The sequence below is a fragment of the Lepidochelys kempii genome, chromosome 9, assembly GCF_965140285.1.
Source record: "Lepidochelys kempii isolate rLepKem1 chromosome 9, rLepKem1.hap1, whole genome shotgun sequence".
NCBI lineage: Eukaryota > Metazoa > Chordata > Testudines > Cheloniidae > Lepidochelys > Lepidochelys kempii.
This window is the reverse complement of record NC_136388.1, coordinates 81,442,574-81,464,333: the sequence shown is the minus strand read 5'-3', so window position 1 is coordinate 81,464,333 and position 21,760 is coordinate 81,442,574. Positions and strand designations below refer to the sequence as shown.

The 21,760-nt window shown below is 40.9% G+C and overlaps 1 long non-coding RNA gene across 1 annotated transcript in view; it reads left to right on the top strand.

Annotated features, from left to right (window-relative positions):
* The window catches only part of LOC144930841 (uncharacterized), a 63,535-nt gene extending 53,827 nt beyond the window's left edge, over window positions 1-9,708 (top strand). The window contains exon 3 of the long non-coding RNA XR_013636281.1: window positions 8,795-9,708. This is a non-coding gene — a long non-coding RNA (uncharacterized LOC144930841). The remainder of the gene's footprint in view (window positions 1-8,794) is intronic.
* Window positions 9,709-21,760: the final 12,052 nt, after the last annotated feature.

The window sequence follows — 21,760 nt, the reverse complement described above, 5'->3', positions numbered from 1 at the left end:
TCTGACCTGCCTTAGTCTTGGAGCCATGTTCCACACATAATTAACCTAAGACTTTCTTAGAAAGCTAAAGAAATAAGCTGGTTGAACACTAAGTGGTTTCTAAAGAAGTTTTTATGTGAATACACTGAAAAATACAGGAAAATATGGGTAAGGAAATGCTCACCACTGTAGTTATTATTTGTTTCATGCCTGCAGTATGCTTGGTACTGCACAGAGCACAGGGGAGGACAGGTCCGTACCACAAGGAGCTCACAAACAGAATTAGAGTCGAGGCTCTAAGGCTATGTTTACACCAGCGAGCTAACAGCGGCACAGCTGTATCGATGCAGCTGCACTGCTGTAAGATCTCTCGTGTAACCACCCCCAATGAAGCCGCCACCGACATAGCACTGTGCACACTGCCACTTATGCCAATGAAACTGATATCACTCAGGGGTGTGGGTGTTTTTTCACACCCCAGAGCGACATAAGTTTTGCCGACATAAGTGGTAGTGTAGAGATGGCCCAAGTTACATTTGTCTAAAACCAGATATCTGTCAGTTCAATAGTTCCTTCTCTGGTAAAGAGCCAGAATGTTCAATGCCAAAAATTCTCTTTTATATTGAAATCTAAGGGCTACAGTACACAACACTTACTCAGTAGCTGTGCACTTACTCACACAGGCTGTCTCATTGTCTTCAATCCTTACTCAGGTTGGTGAGTACTCACAAACCACAGCAGTTCTATTCGTTTTAACCCATATCGCATTGTTAAGGACATACATAAGAAGACACAGTGTTTACTCACAAAAAGAAAAGGAGTACTTGTGGCACCTTAGAGACTAACCAATTTATTTGAGCATAGGCTTTTGTGAGCTACAGCTCACTTCATCGGATGCATACATCATCGGATGTCTACTCACATGACTAGTCCCCTGGATGTCAGTGAGTCTATTCCTAGGTGTAAGTGCTTGCTGCTGTGAATAAGGATTGCGTAATCACACCCAGAAATTTAACAGAAAGACACTCTGTTAAGATTCAGAAGAGCCCCAAGTTTGCCATCATCTCCACATAAGTTGTGATTGCTTATCTGTAATTTCCCTAAATAAACCCTGTTTCAGTTGGGCCATATTCTGCTACCATTACTCACAATGAGTAGCACCCCGTAAGCATCAATACGTGAAGCAGAATCTGGCCCTTTATCTTTGAAAAAAACTGTATGAGCAGCTCAACTTTCATGAACAACCCTACAATAACAAACTTATATGGTATTAATAGAGCAAAACAATGCAATTAAAAAAATTCCCACTTTTAAGCTTCTAAGGGACTGTTTATTAATCAACAGTGAGGAGAGAGGGGATAGATTTTTATAAATGAGGTGAAACACCTCGGCACTGTCCCTTATGAAAGTGCATTGTATTTTATTTTTTGGGAAAGCAGGGTCCCCTTTAATGATGTGGTACTTAATTGCACCGTTATTAATGAGCTGACATGTTAAAGGGATATGTCTGTTAAACAGGTGCAAAGTATAATGATGTCTTCCTTTCTTCAGAGGTGTATTTTTTCTTTAAGGGTCTTTTGCACTTTGACACTGTTTAAACTTACAGGTCCCTCCTTCTGGTTCCCAGAAGGAAAGAATCTCATCACACACCTGACAACGCCTCTGCAGTTTCCTCTTATGAGAGATCAATAGCCTCAGGCCCTGGCCACATTAGGTCCTGGATCTGTGTTTGTGGGAATCTTTTTAGAACATGATAGTAGTGCTGGGTGAGTGGTGCAAACAATTTTCCATTACTATTTGTTAAAAATGTTAAATTAATTCACTTTGGCAGCCATGTGCCCCTTTGCAGTTTGCTTCCTGTTAGTGTGTGCATCACTGTTTTACTGACATAATTGTTGAAAAGGAATTTATAAAATCCTGGGGGTGAATGTTTGCAGAAATTAAATTTTGCATTTGTGTATATGCATATTTATTTATCTATTTATTGTATTATCATCGCACCTAGGGCCCCAGTGATACACCAGATCCCATTGTGCTAGATGCTCTACAATCACAGAACAAAAAGGCTCTTAAACTCATCCAGTTAGCTCAGGTACCCATGTGACTTATTTGGCCAAACAAATTTAACCAATAAGTATCAAATAGTTGCAAAGAACTGTTCTTGATCAATCCACAGAGTTAAAGAAAAAGAGAGAGAAATGAATAATGAATACATTTGAGGAAATGGATCTGGATAATCCACAAACACAAAAAGAGGTTAAGCTTGTTAAATAAATGATGGCTTATGGGTCAAATCATTCATCTGTACATGGCAGAGTCCTGAACATGTTGTTATATGACATTTGATCTATCCATGTGAGCGGCATGCATGTCAGCGGGATGCCACACTGGTATAAAATCCATCCGGTTGGATTAGGGCCTTGGTTTAGAGTTCCTTGTATAGATGGGTTCAAGCTGTATTGTGGAACCATGCTACAGTCCTGGGCCATAAAGTCAGTGGAGCTGTGCCACTTCACACCATGGGAGAAATAGTCTCCTGTTGGGAGAGAATATTTTTATAATACAGTTTGGTTTTATCTTTACCAGCAAGATCAAGCCCTATTAATTTCTCTCTCTAATTACCTTTCTGGTGTTTCTAGGGTGCCAGTCATTTTAGTGTCTACACATTTGGAGCCCAACACATGATTAGGACTCTATTCTGTTAACTTCCTTCATGGATTTCTCTAGTGTCTTTGACTCCCCCTTCCAGCACCTTGGAAACAATTTTAGGATCTAGTCCATGAGAGTTGTGGGCACTTAATAGCTGTCAGGATAGGACCCTTAGCGAAATGGCTCAACAGAAAGATTGCTTGCTCTTTGCAGGAACTTCATTTAAGTTTCCTTTCCTCTAACCCCCCCCCCACCTATTTTTGTACCCCTCCCGTTAAAAACACACACACAACATAACCCCCTCAAATGCCGGGGTAACAATAAATCAGTCAGAGGAAGGGTCAGCAGCTGGAGTGGAGCTCATTTACTGTAGCATTAGTCCCAGCCCTCCAGTTGCTTTCAGTATGTGTATTCAGCATTGTAGCCCTGTAACCCTTAGGAATATAATAAAGTAATGACCCACAACACCGCAGGGGAGATTGGCCTCAGCAGCATAGTTTGGATCGTGACCTGCTCTTCCCCAATGTTCTGGAATATTTGTTTTCCTAGACTGTAGCAATGCTAGAATTCTCTACATTACTGCCGTAACATTGTTGTAAGAGAGAATTGTTTTGAATCATACTGGTGATAGCATGGCTGGCTTATTTGTTGTCCCATTTGTTATCATCATTCTATATTTTTATAAGTAAGGAAATATAAAATTCTTTAGCTAATGCCAATCTTTTAAAGTAAAAGAGTTAAGGAAAAATGAGGTTTCCCACCAGTCTGTTGTCAGTCTTAAATCTGGAGTTCCCTATGTGGTGTAGTATAAAGATCATTGACTTGTATATAATGTTTTTTTTTTAATCAATCACTTTATCTGTTATGATAATAACTCCCTGTTTTACAAGCTGGGAATAATGAGGCTTTCCACTTTCTGTTCTGGTTTTGCAACATGACTCCCAGAATCAGGAGCAAAGAGCAGCCTGTGTCTAGAAAAATACATTCCTATTGTTTATTCCTGCCTTTTTTCTGTGTCTTTGTTGTGTCACACACCCATCTTTTTATTTTCTGTTGGATTTTAGTTTATGTAGAGATGTGTAGACATATTTGTATATTTTTATCTTACCAAAAATTGCTCACATGTAGTATGACACTTCTTGAAAATCTGTCATGCTGAGAAAAATAGTTTTGGTTTAAGCTAAGAATTTTTAAAACTACAAATACTTAACATCAAAGGGATAACAGAAAGACAAAAGAGAATGCAGGAAATAATCAGCCTGAAGGAGTTCCCTGCCACTACATAGTTTCTGTATGAAACAGTGTATGAATCTATTTAGTTACGTTGCACTAATACAATACATCTAAACATTGATAACATCAAGAATCACGATTCACTTCACAGAGAGAGTCAACAGATAATGTTTTTTTAGCCCCCCTGAGTTACCCAATGTTTCTGAGGCTCTAAGACTTGATGCTATTTAGACAGAGGCTCCTAACTGGGATCTGGAAATTGAACAGTCCAAAGTTTGGGAAATTTTGGATCCAGGGTTTTAGTTCAGGCCCCTTGCAAATTTCAGATCCATATGTGGATTCTGAACTCCTCCCCTCCAAATTTGACACCATTTGGATCTGGGGCTTTGCTTCAAGTGTTCTTTGTTCCAGTGATTTTTACATTGTTTTGGGGTGCTGAATGGCATTGATTCAGCTATATTTGACTCCTGAGGCTTCTCCTGATGAGCGTCTGTTCTCTGACACCATCTGGGAGTCCCTCTGTTGTGCTCTGTGTTGATGGGTGATGCTTTCATTGTGTCTGTTCCTAGGGCACTAGCTTCCTGCCCCCTACACATACGACTCAACCCAAAATAGACTGGTTAATCAAGCAGCTAGGCACCACGCTACTTTGTATGCAGTAACGAAGATCGTTTCAGTATCTCATCTTGAAAATAGAGCACCTTTCCTCTATAGTTTCCCACCCAAAACCCGCCAACCTTGATTAAACAAACAAAAAAAAGAGATGAAAATCCAAAGCTGGTGCATTGTGCAATTTCTGGCATCTGTCCAGTTGTGGCAGGATCTTTAAGGGAAGCAGATACAGTGCAGCCTCTTTCCAACCAGATGATAATTTATCCACAATTCCTATCAGAGCTGGGTTTGGCTTCTGAGGTGCCTGCAGCATAAGATATGAATGAGGTTTTTGCATTGAACCATGCTACCTCCACAGCTGGTGGATCAGGAACTAAGGCTTAAACCTTCTAGGGACATATTTTATCCTCCGTCATTGTGAAAACTGCCATAGATGATGTTAGGATTTCTGCACCAAGAATCAGGCTGTGATGTTTCACGCTTGTCTGGTAAAGTTGACCTGGGCCTTGTAAAATCTAGTAAAACATTGGTTGGTTTTTCCACTGATGAAAGAGCATGTCTGTTGTTTAGTATGGTGACTCTTCCAGCTATTCATAGCCATATCTCATCACTGGTAGGGCCTGCTGTTCGTCCTCAAAGCAGACATGGTTAGATTTAATGGGAATATATCATTAAAATCCCCTTTTTGCATGGGCAGTATTTGTTCCGATACTTTGTATGGGGGAAGATATTGATCTGGTATTTGGGGGAAATGTGAGAGCAGAGAGGGACTGAGATGTGTGTTACTTGCTGGGGGAGGGGTGTCTGGGAATCTTTCTTGGTATAATTGATGCTGTATTGGTATATTTTCCATCACCAGACCAAATAGGTGCTCCTTACAAGAAGCCATCCAGGGGTTTGAGGGATGGGAGTTGCTGAGTGGAGAAAGTTCCTTCCTGAATGGAAGCTGAAGAAACTCAGCCCTTTACAAGATTGGGCCCTTCCTCCATTCCACTCCTGTGAATATATTTTGAGGGAAAATATAACCCTAGTATTCCCTCGGTTTGTTGTCCTTGATTGGCTCTGCTAGGAAAGGGGCATATTCTGATCTAAATAATTTCATATGCTTCAGTGACCCAGACAGGCAGCCAGTATCACATCTACCTTTTATATGTGTACTATAGTGAGGAGTGGTTTCACCTTTTCCCTCCTGAGAGCCTCAAGTGACACAGTGGGGAAAAAAGCTTGAGCCCTCTCTACAACACAGCTTTCACCATGCTGCCACCACATTGGAGCCGCCCTGGTTGTGAATTATGAGTCCTAATTTTACTATTGTAGACAAGGCTGTGTGTGTGAACAGCACAAGGGAGGAGAATTTGAATGTCGGATCTGAATGTCTTTGACATTTTAGTATTTTCAAAGCTTCCAGAACCAGATTGTGTGATTGGATCAAATGCTCATCTTTCGTTCAGCATGCATAAATCTTCCCCCTTAGTTATAATATTTGTGTGACTGTTTCTGACACCCCAATACCTTTGTGTTTGGCTCTGAGAGTTGTTGACTAATTTTGATCACTGGATAGATTAGCCAATAATAGGACTGGATTGTGATGATCCACAAAAGCATGGGAAAAAATAAATCTCAAAATTAATCAGTTATTGCATTCAGTGAACAATGTTTGACTTTTTTAATGCTTTTTAAAGGCATTCTTAAGCATTATAGCATAAAAGGATCTATTTCCTCTTCGTCTGTGGGTGTAATCCCCAAGCGTATCAAAGACAGACTGTATTTCTCTGAGAAAACAGATGCCCCATAGATCTAGTAAAGTGGGTAACAGGCCTGTGTTTTGGATTCATGCTGAGAAGCCAAAGTGCAGGTGGAAATGACAGATAGTCATAGAAACTGGAAAGAAAGGAATATTAAGCTAGAGATGAATCCCGAACAACCCCCAAATCCATACTCTCCCCAAATATGGAAAGTCTTAAATCCATATTTTGGAGTTTGATCATTGTCTCTCTCATTGTCATTCCTTCCCCGTCTCTGACCAAAGCAATGGCTTCTCTGCAAAACATTCTCAACTGCTTAGTTCTAATAGTTTTAACAGTCTGGGGTTAGGAAGAAACTTTCCCCAGAAACATTTATTGAAAAAAAAAAATTCCTCTATGCAGGTTTTACATTTTCCTCTGCAACATCTGGTACTGACCTCTAACTGAGACAGGATACCAGACAAGATCATTACATTGGTCTGATGCAGGTCTGGCAGTTCCTCTGTTCCTAAATGACCAGGCTTCCACTGCTTCCTTTAGCTATTCCACAGTGTAATAGATCTGAATAAGTGACTTTCTGAACCTCTGAAGTTGATCTCTTCCAAATCTCTAACCACATGAATACTCCTGGAGAATGCAGACCTACACATGTTCTCCTGGGGTTCCACTTGGTTAGCTAGAAACTGGCAGCACTGTGGGATTTAAGGTGTAAATATTTATTTGTATAACTTAGCCCTCCTTCTGGTGATGTTTATATTTAGATTTTCTCCTGTCTCCTTGCCCCTTGTAAAAGAAGGAAGAGCTTTGATGCAGCTCCAATACAATAAGGCTGACATCAGATGGTGAGCTCTCTTCTGTTTCATTTTGGAAACATTGGGGCCAAATTTAACAGCAGCATAAATAAATGCAACTGGGGTGGCTCTGTGAATTTGGCCTTTATGTTCCATAAAACATTTTATAGTAGTCCTGGAAAAGCAGAAGTGACTGTCACTTTTTTTTAAAGATGAATAAGAGAGAGAAAAATAGTTACAGGGTGTGCTGTCGGGGGGAGGGGGGAATACAACCATGGTATCTCCTTTTATTTTCTTATGAGCTGTTCACTTTCCCCAGGAGCAGCAGCAAGATGGATTTTGAAGACAGATGTTGCACTGGAAAACAAAGTCAGGGTTTCTTTCAACTGCAAGACATTGATCGTTTTACTTGTGTGAAGCAATGGGGACAGCTAGTGGTCAACTGTCTGAATCACAGGGAGACACCTCCCATGAAAAAGTGGAAACATTCCTTGTTCTGCATTTCAAAATTCTTGGTATAGTCACTGCATTCTATTCTGTTCTAATCTGTTCTGTTCTGTTCTTATACTGAAGTGCTCAGTATTATAGTGTCTGAACACCTTGAAGTAGAGCATTAAGTAATGTGACTAACATCTGCCACTTGTTTGTTCTCTCATCTTCTCACCAAGGGGAGAACTATATGCAGTAGTGTTTTGTTTTGGATTTTTTTTTTATTGTGGTGATTTTTGCCATGCTACTTCAGCTAAGCGGAACACGTATGTGCTGAAAATCTGAAGTTGTGCATTCAGAGAACATGGAAGGCTTTTTCAAGTTTCAGAGTAACAGCCGTGTTAGTCTGTATTCACAAAAAGAAAAGGAGTACTTGTGGCACCTTAGAGACTAACCAATTTATTTGAGCATAAGCTTTCGTGAGCTACAGCTCACTTCATCGGATGTCTCTAAGTGCTTTTCTCTTCCACTAGGTGTCATCAGGTGTGAAATGTACCGAGACAGATTCTCTGATCCATAATGTCAAGCTGTCTGAGCTCCAGATATCTACCCTGTGTGATGCAGGAAGACTTTTAAACACATAGGACTGGCACTCTCTTATCCTTCACCTTATGCAGTCATTTACAACAGTACAAACTGGGTATAAAGTGCTACCAGATGAGAACGCTAGTACAGCCACTGTGCTGTGCTGGAAATGGCTACACAAGGTGCAGAGTAATGGTGTGTGAGACCCACAATCCTGTTGCACCAGTGTTGTATTCTGTTAACAAGAAGTTGTAGTTTTGAAGCATTTTTCTTCTGTTAATAGATATATACCATTCAAAAAGGCTCTACTGTTGCTGTGTAAATGATTGAAACTTCAGAAGTCCGTTGCCTCTCTCTGTTTTGTAAAGAGAGAGCTGAAACCTCTGAATGGATAGTCAGTGTGGTGTACTGGTTGTAAGACAAGAATAATCATCAGGATTCCTGGGTTCTAGTTCCAACCTCTGCCACTGACTTGTTTTGTGATATTGGGTCTGTCATTTAATTGTTCTTCAAAGTATTCATCTGTAAAATGGCAGTAAAATGGGTGTTGGTATAGTTTGATAAATGATTATAAAGTGTTCTGAGATCCTTGGATGAAAGCTGGCATAGAAATTTTATTGTAAGTAATTTTCTTTTTCGTTGCATGAGACAATGGGTAATAATTATATAACACAAATATTTATTGATGTAGCAGCTAGGATGCAAATGGGAAAAACAACCACATAACAATCCTCATAATGTTGCCATCTCTTTCCTTAACTGTTATTTCAGGACATGCTGTGCTTTGAATTTTTAACACCTCATACTGGGCTGGATCTCCTCAGGCTGTGTGAGTCATGCCACTTACTTATGTGATGTGATTGAAAGTGACGGAAGGCTTGCATTTGAACATGAGAAACCACTACCCAGTGTGACATGAAAACATTGGGCTCTGCCTGGTAAACTTTCCAGAACAAAGTACAGAAGGATTCGTGACCAGTGTCTGATGCCTTGTCAGTTTGTGTCTCTGGAGTCACGCTGGCCCTCCCCCAATCAATCTGATGCCCAGAGAAAGGGGTGGAAAAATCCAGCCTACAGGCAAGAGTCCCATGCAGGTCACTTTGTGTCTAAAATGTCAACAAGCCTGAGGCATGAAGGGAGGCTTTTCCTCCATGTGAAGAATCTACATTCACTGGGGTGGGCTAATGGATGAATTCTGTGACCAGTGGAGCTAGGACAAATGTGACTAACATTGTGTTGGACTGATGTATTTACGTACCTGGGTATGTGTGTGTAGCACTACTGTTGAGTAGAGGGAATGTCTCAGACCTGTGTCCTTATTTATCCAATTGGGAATAAAGCCACATTATTTTTCACATATGAGAAAGTGACACCTTGACTTTTTAAATCCCATCTGCTGGGTGAAGTACTTCATGCCCAAAGTAATAGGTTGGTGGTCTCTATGAACAGGGGTATCCTTAAACCGTGAATTATGTCACCTGAGATGTACCATGAGAGCACATGTACCAGTCTGCAGTTAGATATTGGCCTTGAGGTCCAAATGTGGATCGCTAGAACCTAGTTCCCAAATGCAGTGCTCTGGCACATGGAGGACCCCGTCTCCGTTGCAATCAGATAGTACATTTTTAAAAAAGAGAATAACGTCCAAAACATGGTAGTCTGCGATTAGGTGACCCGCTACGATAAACTACAGATTCATTCCCTATCACAGCCACTACAGAGTAACAAGGTGGGTGAGATAATATCTATTATTAGACCAACTTCTCTGAGTGAGAGAGAAGATTTTGAGCTTATACAGAGCTCTTCTTCAGGTCTGGAAATCTGACTTAGAGTATCATAGCTAAATACAAGTTGGAACAGATTATTTAACATAAGTAGTTAACAGATACTTCAAGGGATGATTCAAGGTGAAGTGGTCCATTAACACCTGTCTAGTAATAAGGAGGAAGGGAAAGGGGAGAGGGAAGCAGTGGGAAGGGGTGTTGTTAGTGGGTTACAGATTGTTGTAATAAGCCATAAATCCAGTGTTGCTATTCATTCTATGATTTTTAATGTTTGGCAAAGTAATGAATTTAAGCTCCCAGGCTCGTCTTTTGAAAGTGCTGTGCAGGTTTCCTTTGAGGATGATGACAGATAGGTCAGATATAGAGTGATGGTTTTGTGAAAAGTAAAGGAGTACTTGTGGCACCTTAGAGACTAACCAATTTATTTGAGCATGAGCTTTCGTGAGCTACAGCTCACTTCATCAGAGCTGTAGCTCACGAAAGCTCATGCTCAAATAAATTGGTTAGTCTCTAAGGTGCCACAAGTACTCCTTTTCTTTTTGCGAATACAGACTAACACGGCTGTTCCTCTGAAATTTGTGAAAAGTGTTCACCCAGAGGTGATATGGTGTTTTGTCTTTTATCATTTTCCTGTGTGAGTTCATTTGAGAGCATAATGATTGTCTGTCTGGTTTACACAGTTGCTAGTGGGGCATGCAGTACATTGTATGAGATACATCACACATTGTGATAGACATGTGGAGGACCCATGGATCTTGAAAAGGTGTGTGTGTGTGTGGGGGGGGGGGGGGAGGTGTTGATCACTGCAGTGTGGAGATATGGCTGCAGGTTTTGCAACTGTTAATCTGGCAGGGTCTGATGCCGCTTTAAGTAGTTGTGTCCTGGCCTGTGGGGAGCTTGCTTCTGATGATGGATTTGGTGAGGTTGTGAGATTGTTTGAAGGCCAGAAGAGAGGACTCAGGAAAGATTTATTTCAGGATGGGTTCCCCATCGAGTATGGGTTGTAGTAGTTTGATGATACCTCATATGAGTTCTAGTGTGGGATGGTAGTTGACAAATAGGGGTGTATGGTTGGAGGGGGTTTTTATTTCTGTACTGAAGCAGGTTCTCTCAGGATATTTGAGTGGCCTGGTCCATGATGAGATCTACTTCTCTGATGGAGTGGCCTTGTTTGGTGAAAGTGGTTTTGAGTGTGTTAAGGTGTATACCCCAGCTACTTCACCTTGAATGGTCCCTTGAAATATGTGTTAATTGCTTGTGCTAAACAATCTGTCCCACCTTGTATTTGGCTGTGACACTGAGATCCGGTTTACACCACAGACCAATATCGGTATAACTATGTCACTCAGAGGTGTGAAAAATCCACCCCCCTGAACAACCTAATCCCCCATGTAGACAGTGCTATGTCCACAGGAGAGCTTCTCCCAACAACCTACCTACAACCTCTCAGGGAGGTGGATTAACTAAACTGATGGGAGAGCTCTCTCCTGTAGGCATAGAGTGTCTTCATTAAAGTGCTACAGTGATGCAGCTGCAAAGATGCAGCTGTGCTGATACAGTATTTTAAGTGTAGACTTGCCCCAGGTAAGTGTCCCAGACCTGAAGAAGAGCTCTGTGTAAACTCAAAAGCTTGGCTCTTCCACCAGCAGAAGTTGGTTCAATAAAATATTATCTTACTCACCTTGTCTCTCTAATATCCTGGGACCAATGGCAACAGCAGCACTGCATACTAGTCATTCATGAACTAAAGAACAGTCATAGAAATAACCTCTCCTTAACATAATGTTGTCCACTAGATGGCACTTTTAATACATAGCAGAGGCAAACACTCCACTTCCTATTAGGCCCCTAAATCACCTGCTATTAGAATTAAGTAGATTACAGCTGGTAAGTGACCAAAATAAAGAAGGTTCAATTTACTGTGGCTCTGAAGCATCTTTCACAGCTGCTGGTACCATTTACATGAATCACTGATTAAATACCCAACCCAGTGTTGCAGAAAGTTGAACTGACCCAAACATTAAAAACAGGGGGGAAATGATCTTGATATTGGAAAAATAAAAAAAATTGGTTCCTTCCTTCTCCACAAATCAAAGTTTGTAATGTTGTTTAAACAGCAAATTCTCTGCTGTGTGTCCAAGCAGCAGCCAAACCAGGGCACTGAGATTCTTTAGTGATGGAGGGTACATGAGCTGGCATGATATTTCACTGGCATGCTCCATGCCTCTGCTTGGCCTCTCAACCCAGCTCATTTCCCATGCTGTCTCGGCTCTACCTGCCCACTGAGGAGAGGAGGAAGGTAGAGCACGTATAAATAAAATGCTGGCCTCTGCCAAAAACTGACAGCAACAGAGGGCAGAGTGAAAAGGGAAATAAGGGAGAAAGAATAAACAACACAAAGGGAAATGGGAGGTTGAAAGGAGGAAAGTAAAAAGGAAGCCCAATAATAATAGCGCATTTAGAAAGTAGTATTTTGTACTTACCTGATGTGTTTCATCCCAGTTTCAAAGCACTTTACAAACAATGCTGTCATGAAATAGACATGTATGATACCTATTTTATACACGGGGGGACTGAGAAGCAGAAAGACTAATTCATCCAAAGTCACACACCATAGAACCCAGGAGTCCCGGTTCTCTAACTCTTAAACTCCTATAATTTTCACCACTGCTGAAGCTGCACCAGTAGGAAATTTTACTAGAAAAATCAGTGAGGACAAGGAATGATTCCTGCTTTGTCTATGCTAGCCAGCCAAGCTGTGTTTGAAACTAATGTGGTTGGAGCCATGCTTAACCAGAGGACAAATTATATTTTCAAACATGGGTCAAAGCTGAGTAGTGGACCTAGGACCTAATAAGGCTGTGTCTCCACCATAGCACAGGCACTGATCAATCTGGGAGACAGATAAAGCACAACGCTTTCACCTCTGACCAAGAGTCAAGTTTCATTGAAGTGAATTTAGTGGTAATCTTAAATCACTTTCTTGTTCCAATAAATACACCACCTCATTTCTGCCACTTAGCACTTTACAGATGATGTTCAGCGTCTTAAATTCTTTCTTTGCAGAGGTACCTTAATGAGGTCAGGAAGGATGTTCTGGTGGTTAAGGAACTAAATAGCGATGTAGGAGAGCAGGGTTCAATTCCCAGCTCAACCGACAGACTTCCTGTGTATTCTTGGGCTAGTCACTTAATCTACCCTTTGCATCAGTTCCCCATCTGTCTCATAGGGATAGTACTCCCTTGCTTCACAGTGGTGGTGGGAGGATGAAATCCATTATGAACTGCGCAGAGATTACTATAATGAGGTCCATCTAAGTACCCAGACAGATAACTTCACACACACTACTGTACAATAACCGAAGAAGAATAAGATGAATTATATCTCTTTCAACAAGCTCTAGTTACAGAGGAAAATGTATTAAATTTCCAGGCCTTTTTAAGTGAAGAGTAGAGCCATGCAAATCGGCGGATATCTGTTTTATATCTGCGGACCATTTTGGCTAATTGCGGACTGGATGCGGATACAAATTTTGTATCCATGCAGGGCTTTAGTCAAGAGCTTTGCTCAGGGACTTCTACCTGAGCAGCCTGTGTTAGGAGCCAAAATTATTCAATGAACCCACAAAAAGCCTTTAAGCCATTTATTTTGACAGTGTCTTTGCTGAAGGAAGCCATTCAGAGTTAGCAGGCTAGCAATTAACATGGTTAAAAATTCACTATGAATGGGTTAGGATTATTAAAAATAAATCCAATACGTTTGCTTCACCCATTCTGATCTGTTCAATGTCTTTCCGCAAATCCCAGGGTAAATGCATGAGCTGGAAGTATATGTGAGTTCAGTGTTGGAGTGAAACCTCCAGTGTCACCCCGAAAGAAGAAGCTGTGAAGTGTCTTGTGTAGGTGGTTTGTAAATGTACAGCTGTTGCTTAAATTGCACAGCATCTGCAAAATGAAGCAAAAGCCTGATTTAAAAATAGAAATGTGTGGGCGATGAGACAAAAATCTGCCTCTCTTGGAAGGTACCATACCTCTCTCCTTCACACAACTGCCTCTTTTTGTTGTAGCCTAAGTTTTCTAATTTTCTGGTAGCTTGGAGTCAGATGTTCAGTAACATAGATCTAATCCTCAGAACATCAGGGGTGTCACACGAGCAAAAAAATACAGAGGCAAAACATTTTGGTTTTGGAAAGACATGTCCCAGAGAGCTCTCTGCTTTGCTTCAGAGGAGCCGAGAGAAGGGGCTGCAGCAGTTTTTTGCATAAGTACAATTAGCATGTAGAAGTCACTGCCACACGATAGTCTTCAGACCAAAAAGCTTAGAAAGATTCAGAAAAGGATTTGATAATTGTATGAATAATAATATTCACAGTTATTAAACACTAGTTTAAGGGATCTAAATCCTCATGCTTCAGACTTTAAGTTGCCTGGGGTTAGGTACAAATTTTCTGTATGTGTTGTCTGATTTTATTACTCATTCCTCTGGAATATTTGGTTCTGTGTTCTGACTGCTGTGAAGGATGGGATACTTGACTAAGTGGCCCATTATTTTGATTGTGCAGGGCAATTCTTATGTCCACAGTTATAGGCTATAAAATAATACCTCACACTTTTATAGTACCTGACATTCCAGGATATCAAAGTATTTTACAAATAATTTTCATCTTTACACTTCCATCACCTAAATGAGTATTTTGCTCAAACCTAATTGGTTACACCAGAATAGACATAGCTGATGAATCAAGCATGTGATATTTTGGGAACAGATGATCACCTGCATAAACACCTCTATAAATAGCATTGATAAATAACTTGGTATAATAATATACAGCAAGGGTATTTTGGGAATAAAAAAATCATGGATATCAAAGTGTTTTTGCACATTTGCTGTGTTTAACATCCCAAATCCACTCTTCCTGAATCTGTCTAGTTACTTATATGGCCACCTTTGCTGTAGCATATGAGCACCTCACAGACACTAATTAATTTATCCTCACAACACCCATGTAAGGTATGAAAGCATTAGCTACTTTTTATGGAGGGGCAGTTGGGACACAGAGAGATTAAGTGGCAGAGCAGGGAACTCAACCAAATATCCAGAGCCCTGGTCCAATACTGTGACCACAAGTGTCTCCTCCTCTTTCACCTCCTCTCCTGCCCCCTTTCTTCCCATTGTACTTTTTTGTTATGTCACTAGTGGGTGTGTAACCATGAAATGCAGGACTTGAGCCAAGGAAGCTCTGGTGGGAGAAAATTCAGTAGCAGTTTCAACACTGCAAGTAAAAAGTAAATGTCAAAATTACTCCACTGTATTCTATCTTCATTTTGCTGGAACGCTTTTGACCACCATCCTGATGTACGCTTTTAAATTCCAGAACAGGGACTAGGGAATTCTACTTTGATAGGAAGTTTTTACTCCTGACATTGCATGAATGGAGATATCCGCTAAAGATATAGGAATGAAATTCATGAGCGAGTCTAAATGATGTAACTTACACCTTCTTCTGTTCCCCTTCAATACGTAAAATATGCCACTTTAGAATCCAGTTTGACTCAGTGGGCTGAATTTGAAGGTGATGTGGTTTTTGGGAGTCTGAGAAGTTCTAACTGAAGATGTGTCTACGCTACAGAGAATATATTGGCCTAGCTATGTCAGCATAGCTATGCTGGCATAACCGTATAGTACAGGCACAGCCTACACCGACGGAAGGGGTTTTTCGGTCTGTGTGGAAACACCACACCACCTCCCCAAATGATGCTAGCTGTATTGATGCAAGCCTTGTTCCATCAATGTAACTAACCCTACGCTGGGGGTTAAGTCGGCATCTCTGTGTCAGTCAGGGGTGTGATTTTTTTCACATCCCTGACCAACGTAGCTATATTGACAAATGTAGCTCAGGTCTAAACTAATGTAATTTACATGGAGAGGATTCTAGATGAAGGCGTAAATTACATCAGTTTACATTCTCTTTGATTAATTTCCAAAGGTGGCCTGTAGTTCAGCATCTGAATTTAGGTTTAAGAAGGTGCTGTTTACAAATCACAGCAGTTAGCACAAGGTGGCTTTTCAGTAAGTTCTTTCTCTCTTGGTGTGTGTGTCTGCTCTGATGCTTCCTTGCCACAGAAGGGCTTAAAATTAAATGTTATAACCCCAAATCAGGCTCAGTCCCTTGCCAAGTAGCACAGAGATACGTTTCAGCTCTGTAACCAGCACAATATGGCTCTTGCCAACATGGCAGGATATCAAAGGCATTGTGTAACTAAACAGCACTCGATGTTGCTATGGCAGGCGTTTCTCAATAGCCATCAGCTTCATGGAGGAAATCTCATGAATATTGCCGAGTAAACAGAATTATTGTACCAGTGCTGTTAGTTCCACACAGCCTCCGGGGTTGAAAGGGCCGTTTGCAACACGTGGCTGTCTCAGTTCATGAGATGCCCTCAGTGACACCACTTAGCAATGAGTCATAAATCTTAGAGAGAGGGAAGTGCAGTCCAGAGGGGGATTAAAAACTTCCATACTGAGTTACAGAGTGAGGAGTCATCACAACTCAAAATGGGTGTAGTGTTAAAAGCTGGTTAACAGTAAACCAGCACAGCCCAAAACAAGCTTGGAGGTCACAATGGAGACCTCTGGTGTCCTACTGCTAACTCTCCAGATATGTTCCTGGCTGTTTAAGGGTTTTAGTCTTCGGTGGGAATTATAGAAACTAGAACATGTATGCAGATAATTGCCCAGCGGGTGTTAAAACAACCATGTAATTCTTCTACTATGATGCTTACATAGCATAAGAATGCTGGTGCTTTGTAGGTGGTCAGCTGCATATACGTATGGAAGAATATACGGGTATATCTGCAGTATCCAAAGAGTTAACTATGTGAGTAACAATGCTAATACATTGCAGTCATCTAGCACCTTAAATCCAAGCATCTCAAAGTACTTTGCGAACATATGGAGAAGATCATATGTGTATATTTTCAGTCTTCAAAGAGTAAATACACAATAAACATTAATATTTTCACACCTCCATATTGTCTTAGATCCAAAAATGTCCAAAGTGCTTTTCAGCCATGAGTAAATTAAACCTCATAACATCCTTGTGACATAGAGATTAGCGTCATTTTGCAGATGGGCCCACTGAGTTGGCCAAGGGAACAGAGTGAATCTGTGACAGAGCCAGGAATTGAACCCATAAGCTCTGACTCTCTGCTCCTGCTAGCCACTAGACAATGCTCCATGCTATATGATTTATTATATGCTTTACACTAGATCAACAGATGTTTAGCAACTATTCAAGCTTCTCCCATTCCCAGGTGATTGATGCCCTAGCTATTTCTCTCTGCAGGGCTTCTCAGGACCCAGCTGTGAACATCAGCTAGTGGCCTTGTTATTTTGAATTTCTGGGAAAACTAGCACATGGCAGTCCAGAATAGTTTCATTTTGAGGTGACATATCCTAATGTCATTCCTTCGCTAGTAACAGCATTCCGAATCTGCACAGCAAACTCGCCTGGACTGGAGAGCTTCTTTGATGCCTGTTTGTGATTTAAACAGGCTGGATGGATTGACACTGTGTGAAGGGTCACGTCTGTAGAGTTTTCATTCCTAACATATTACAAATGACTGGATTTTTTGACCTTTGTTGTTTCTCAGACTAGACTGTTTCAGTTAATGAGAAATTGCCGTGTAATGTCTCCTCTTATCCTCTCTTTGTAGGTAGTCTGTGCTTTCAGTATCATGAGAAATTTCCTGAGCTAGTGTGGGGTCAGAAGAATGCTAACATCTCTCTCTCACTCTCTCTCTTTGGAGGGGAGAGCTAAGTCCGGTCCCACAGGAGCCCCATCCATAATGATCTTTCATTGAACATTATGAAAAATGGATTATGAATATCTTAGCATCAGTTTGGTGCTGCAGTTCAGCTGCCCAAATAAATATGCCTGCTTTGATTTAGAACATATTCCCTGTGGGTGAGTTAATGAGCTCTTTTGTGAACCCCAAGGGCTCTTGTTGTCCAGCTTCCCATCATCTGACATACTTCTTGAATACCATGGGCATGGGCCATAGCAGATTCCCAACACTGCAGCCAGCTACTTTTCTCAACAACTGGGCTGAATCCATAAAATGTAGTTCTTGGAGATTATTAATCACTGACTTTATTTATTAAATACAAAGATTGGAAGCCCCCATATCATATACGTCTCTAATATGTGCAGCCATGTGTTCCTGCCCTCATCCTCTGCCTCTCTTTCTCCTTTGTTATTTTTCTCCCACTTGTCACACCTCATTGCTGTTTAAACTTAAGTTGTTTGGGGTAGAGACTCCCTTTTATTTTACATGTGAACATCTCTTGGGACAGTGGGGCCCTGATCCTGAATGGGACCTTGGAAAGCTTCTGTAATACAAATAATACATAATGATTCCACTCTGAAAAATGAATCTCTACCAGATTTGCTCCTCATGTGAGTTCAGGATCATACCTACTCATTTTAGTGACCAAAATAAAATAAAATAAAATTACAGTTTAATGTTTTTTGTCCTAGTCCTACAGAGCCAATTTAGCTGTGGGAGAGGGAGCCGGAGTCTGTTCCTTCTTGGATATTTACCATCCAAATTGTTTTTTAAGTTCCAGTCAGTCGCACCTGTGCAAATGTTCAGAAAGCAATGAGGCTGCTGAGGTGACAATGATGACCTAATCTGAAGACGATGGGATTGCATATGTGCAACTAAGGTCCTTAATTTTCCTGCACAATCTCTATTGCTGGTGATATTGAAGTGAACAGAAAAGGACCCAGCTTGACTCTATGGGTCTGAGCTGAGTTTGCAGGGCTCTTGGTCAGAAAAAAACATATTTTTGGGGGAAACTCTGCACAACTAATACAGGAAACATTCAGAGGCAAAGTTAGCACCCCACAAAGCCATTTTTAATAAATCACTTTTGAGAGAAGAATTGTCCTCTGTCCTGTTCTCAGGATCAATTATAGCCCTTCATTCAAAAGCTGTTAGGTTTAGACTACTATGGAGATTACTTTGGCTATTAACATCAAATGACATCTGGCAAATCTACCAACAAAAAAAAATCCATTTATTCAATACTCAAAGTATACCCACCAGCAAATAACCCAAACCGGCACACCCGTCCAACTTTTTTGAATATTAACATATGATAGACATGCCTGATTTATTAAATACATGCAATCAGAGAGTTCACTCCATTTAATAAAATCACCAGAAACAGCATGTTATGGGTAGTGTAAAAAGCACACACTGTAATTTCAGTACCACCCTGTTAAATAGCCTGATGGATTCTATTACTGTATGTTCCTCTAAAAAAGAGCTCTCTATTGTAATGATTATTTGTGATAATGTGTGATAATGATTTGTAAATCTGTTAAAACTTCCAAAATAAATAAATAGTTTTTAAAAAATTAACGTTTCTGATGATGCCATATTTAGAAAAAAGCCTATCCAAGAGGATCACCGTTTGGGACGAGAACATTGTCAATATTTATTTAAGTGCTCCAAAATTATATCAGCTGTTTGGGTCTGGGACTGTGTTTTTATTCTGTGTTTGTGCTGCACTTAGGACAATGAGGTCCCTGTCCATGATTGGGGCTCCGAGGTGCTACTACAATAAAAATAATAATAGTAGTCCAGGTCTAATACAGAAAAGGGGCTCTCATATATAATATTTATAACCTTCCCTTTAAAAGAATAGCCATAATCATATATGTGATATTGATTCTTCAAGAACTTCATTGATCTTAACTCTCAAATGTTTTTCCTGCCATATTTCCTTCTTTGTTTAGAACAGTTTCTTTATTTCATTTAGGGCACCGGAAATAGTATTTGAGGCCCAAGTCTCTGTGGGTGTCTCTTTTTATAAAAGCCTTAAAACAGGATATCCCTTTTATCAAAATAAACATAACATTTTGTTTTTGGAAAACAGGAAGGGCAGGTCATGGACTGGATGGCAATAAAGATTGTTACTGAGATTTCCAAACCTGGATCTGAAACGTTAGCAAAAGCCGTACATAACAAAACCGTGAACCTTGTCTTTTGAAGGTTTGCAAGAAAAGGAAGCCCTAGCAGGAAATGTTAAAAGGAACCTGTTTTCTTTCCTTTGTCTAAGGATTTATCTTATCATCCACTACCATGGGTACTTCAAATGCAGACTAAGTTCTAAGCATCAGGACAATTCTTTTTATAAACCACAGGTTTAGATATTAAGTCTGCTGACCAACGCATAAATACAAACAAAACAATGTTTTCCTTTCACAGTGACCAACCCCGTGCATCCATTCCTGCTTTGAAAGATAAATAAATGTTGTGAAAAAACCCCCAAACCAAACCAAAACTACTATAGTCTTGGTGCAGAAGTTTAATGAGCCATCTGTAGCTCATAATATCAACTCTTGGTAGGTCAGTCAAGTTGCAGGCGTATGCTCAGGTGTGGTTCTGCTCTGACGATTGATTAAAAACAGTAGCCTCTTCCTCCAGAAAGCTCTCTGCTCATGTTAGTGACGTGCATCAGCAATTGCTCCTTTTTCGTCCCTGTTAGCTTTGCACAGTTATTGAAGAGGGGTATAGATTCCATTCTGCCTCCAGTGTCACCAGTGGAATTATGCCTGGATTCCGTACTACTTCATGGATCATCAGTGGAATTTGGAGCTGGCATTTGATACATCAAATCTCGTCTCAGGAGGGGGCTTTTGTATGTAAAATATTTTTGAGACCCATTTCCAGCTTCTAGTCCCTTCCCCCTGGCTCCTCCAAAAAATGGCTTGTTCTGGATCCTTTTTCCCTTTTAATTCCCTGTCCCATCCATAACTCCATCTATGTCTACTGAGTTTTGAGTATGGAGAGCGCAGGGAGAGGCCACTGAGGATTACGCGCTATTCTCTGAAAAAGTGATATTAGGAAGTGTGATGAGGAAATAGCAAGTGGATCCACCACTAAACAGATCTATCAGCCTAAACTATCCCTTCACAGGCCTCTGATACAACTACAGCCACAAGCCAATGTAACAACAGTAGGGCACATACCCAGCCATGCACAAGACACCAGGTTTGGGCAAAAGATACTTTCCTCCCCAGCTCTGCTTAGATCGTCCCACACAAACCTACTTATTCAGATCTTACATAAGAATGGAGGGGTGTGGAGCATTTGACCCTAAAGTGTGGGTATGGAGTAGCGGGATGCCTAGAGTACTAGTCATAGTACATGTCCTAGTGTTTGGGAACCACCTGCAGAGGAGTTAAACCCAGTAGTAAGTGCCATCTCTCTTTCTCCCTCTCTGTGTGCATGTGCACTGGCTGCTCCAACACAGAAACCCTAATAACATCAGTGGACTTGGTAATGCAGATGAAGAGTAGTACTGCACTTGTCCCTAGAAGAGATGAGATGGCCTGGTCATATTTCCATGCACGCAGAATATGCAGGAGTCCGTAGCAGAGAACTGAATTTGAGGGAGAGGAGGATCTTCCTTTGGGAAATATCAGCTGTGACCCCAGCAGGCCAGGTGCTAGCTCAGGCCAGAGACCCCGTGCCTCAGTGGAGCTCTGACAAATACATAGATGAAATCAGTCTGGCTCATCTGTGTGTTAGTATTGTTAAAATAGGTATTAGAATGATAAGAATGTGCTCGGTGTTTAGACTTTATTGCCGTTACGTGCATTAATCTCACTTATAACCTCTATATCCCTTATTGTAAGGTAATATATGAGCACTTGTATTATGAGCCTCGGTGACGGTGCAAATCACCGGACAGGAGAGAGACATTAACTAGTGTGAAGTGGTGATCTCCAACAGAAGGTCTTATGTCTTGTCCAACAGGAAAGGTCCCTTGTGGTGGGACATTAAAGAAGAGAGTAGACATTGGTTGTCTGCCTTCCCTGCCACAAAGATGAGTCATGTAAGTGATTCCTCTTCTCAGCTGAATTTGCAGCTCAGAGCAA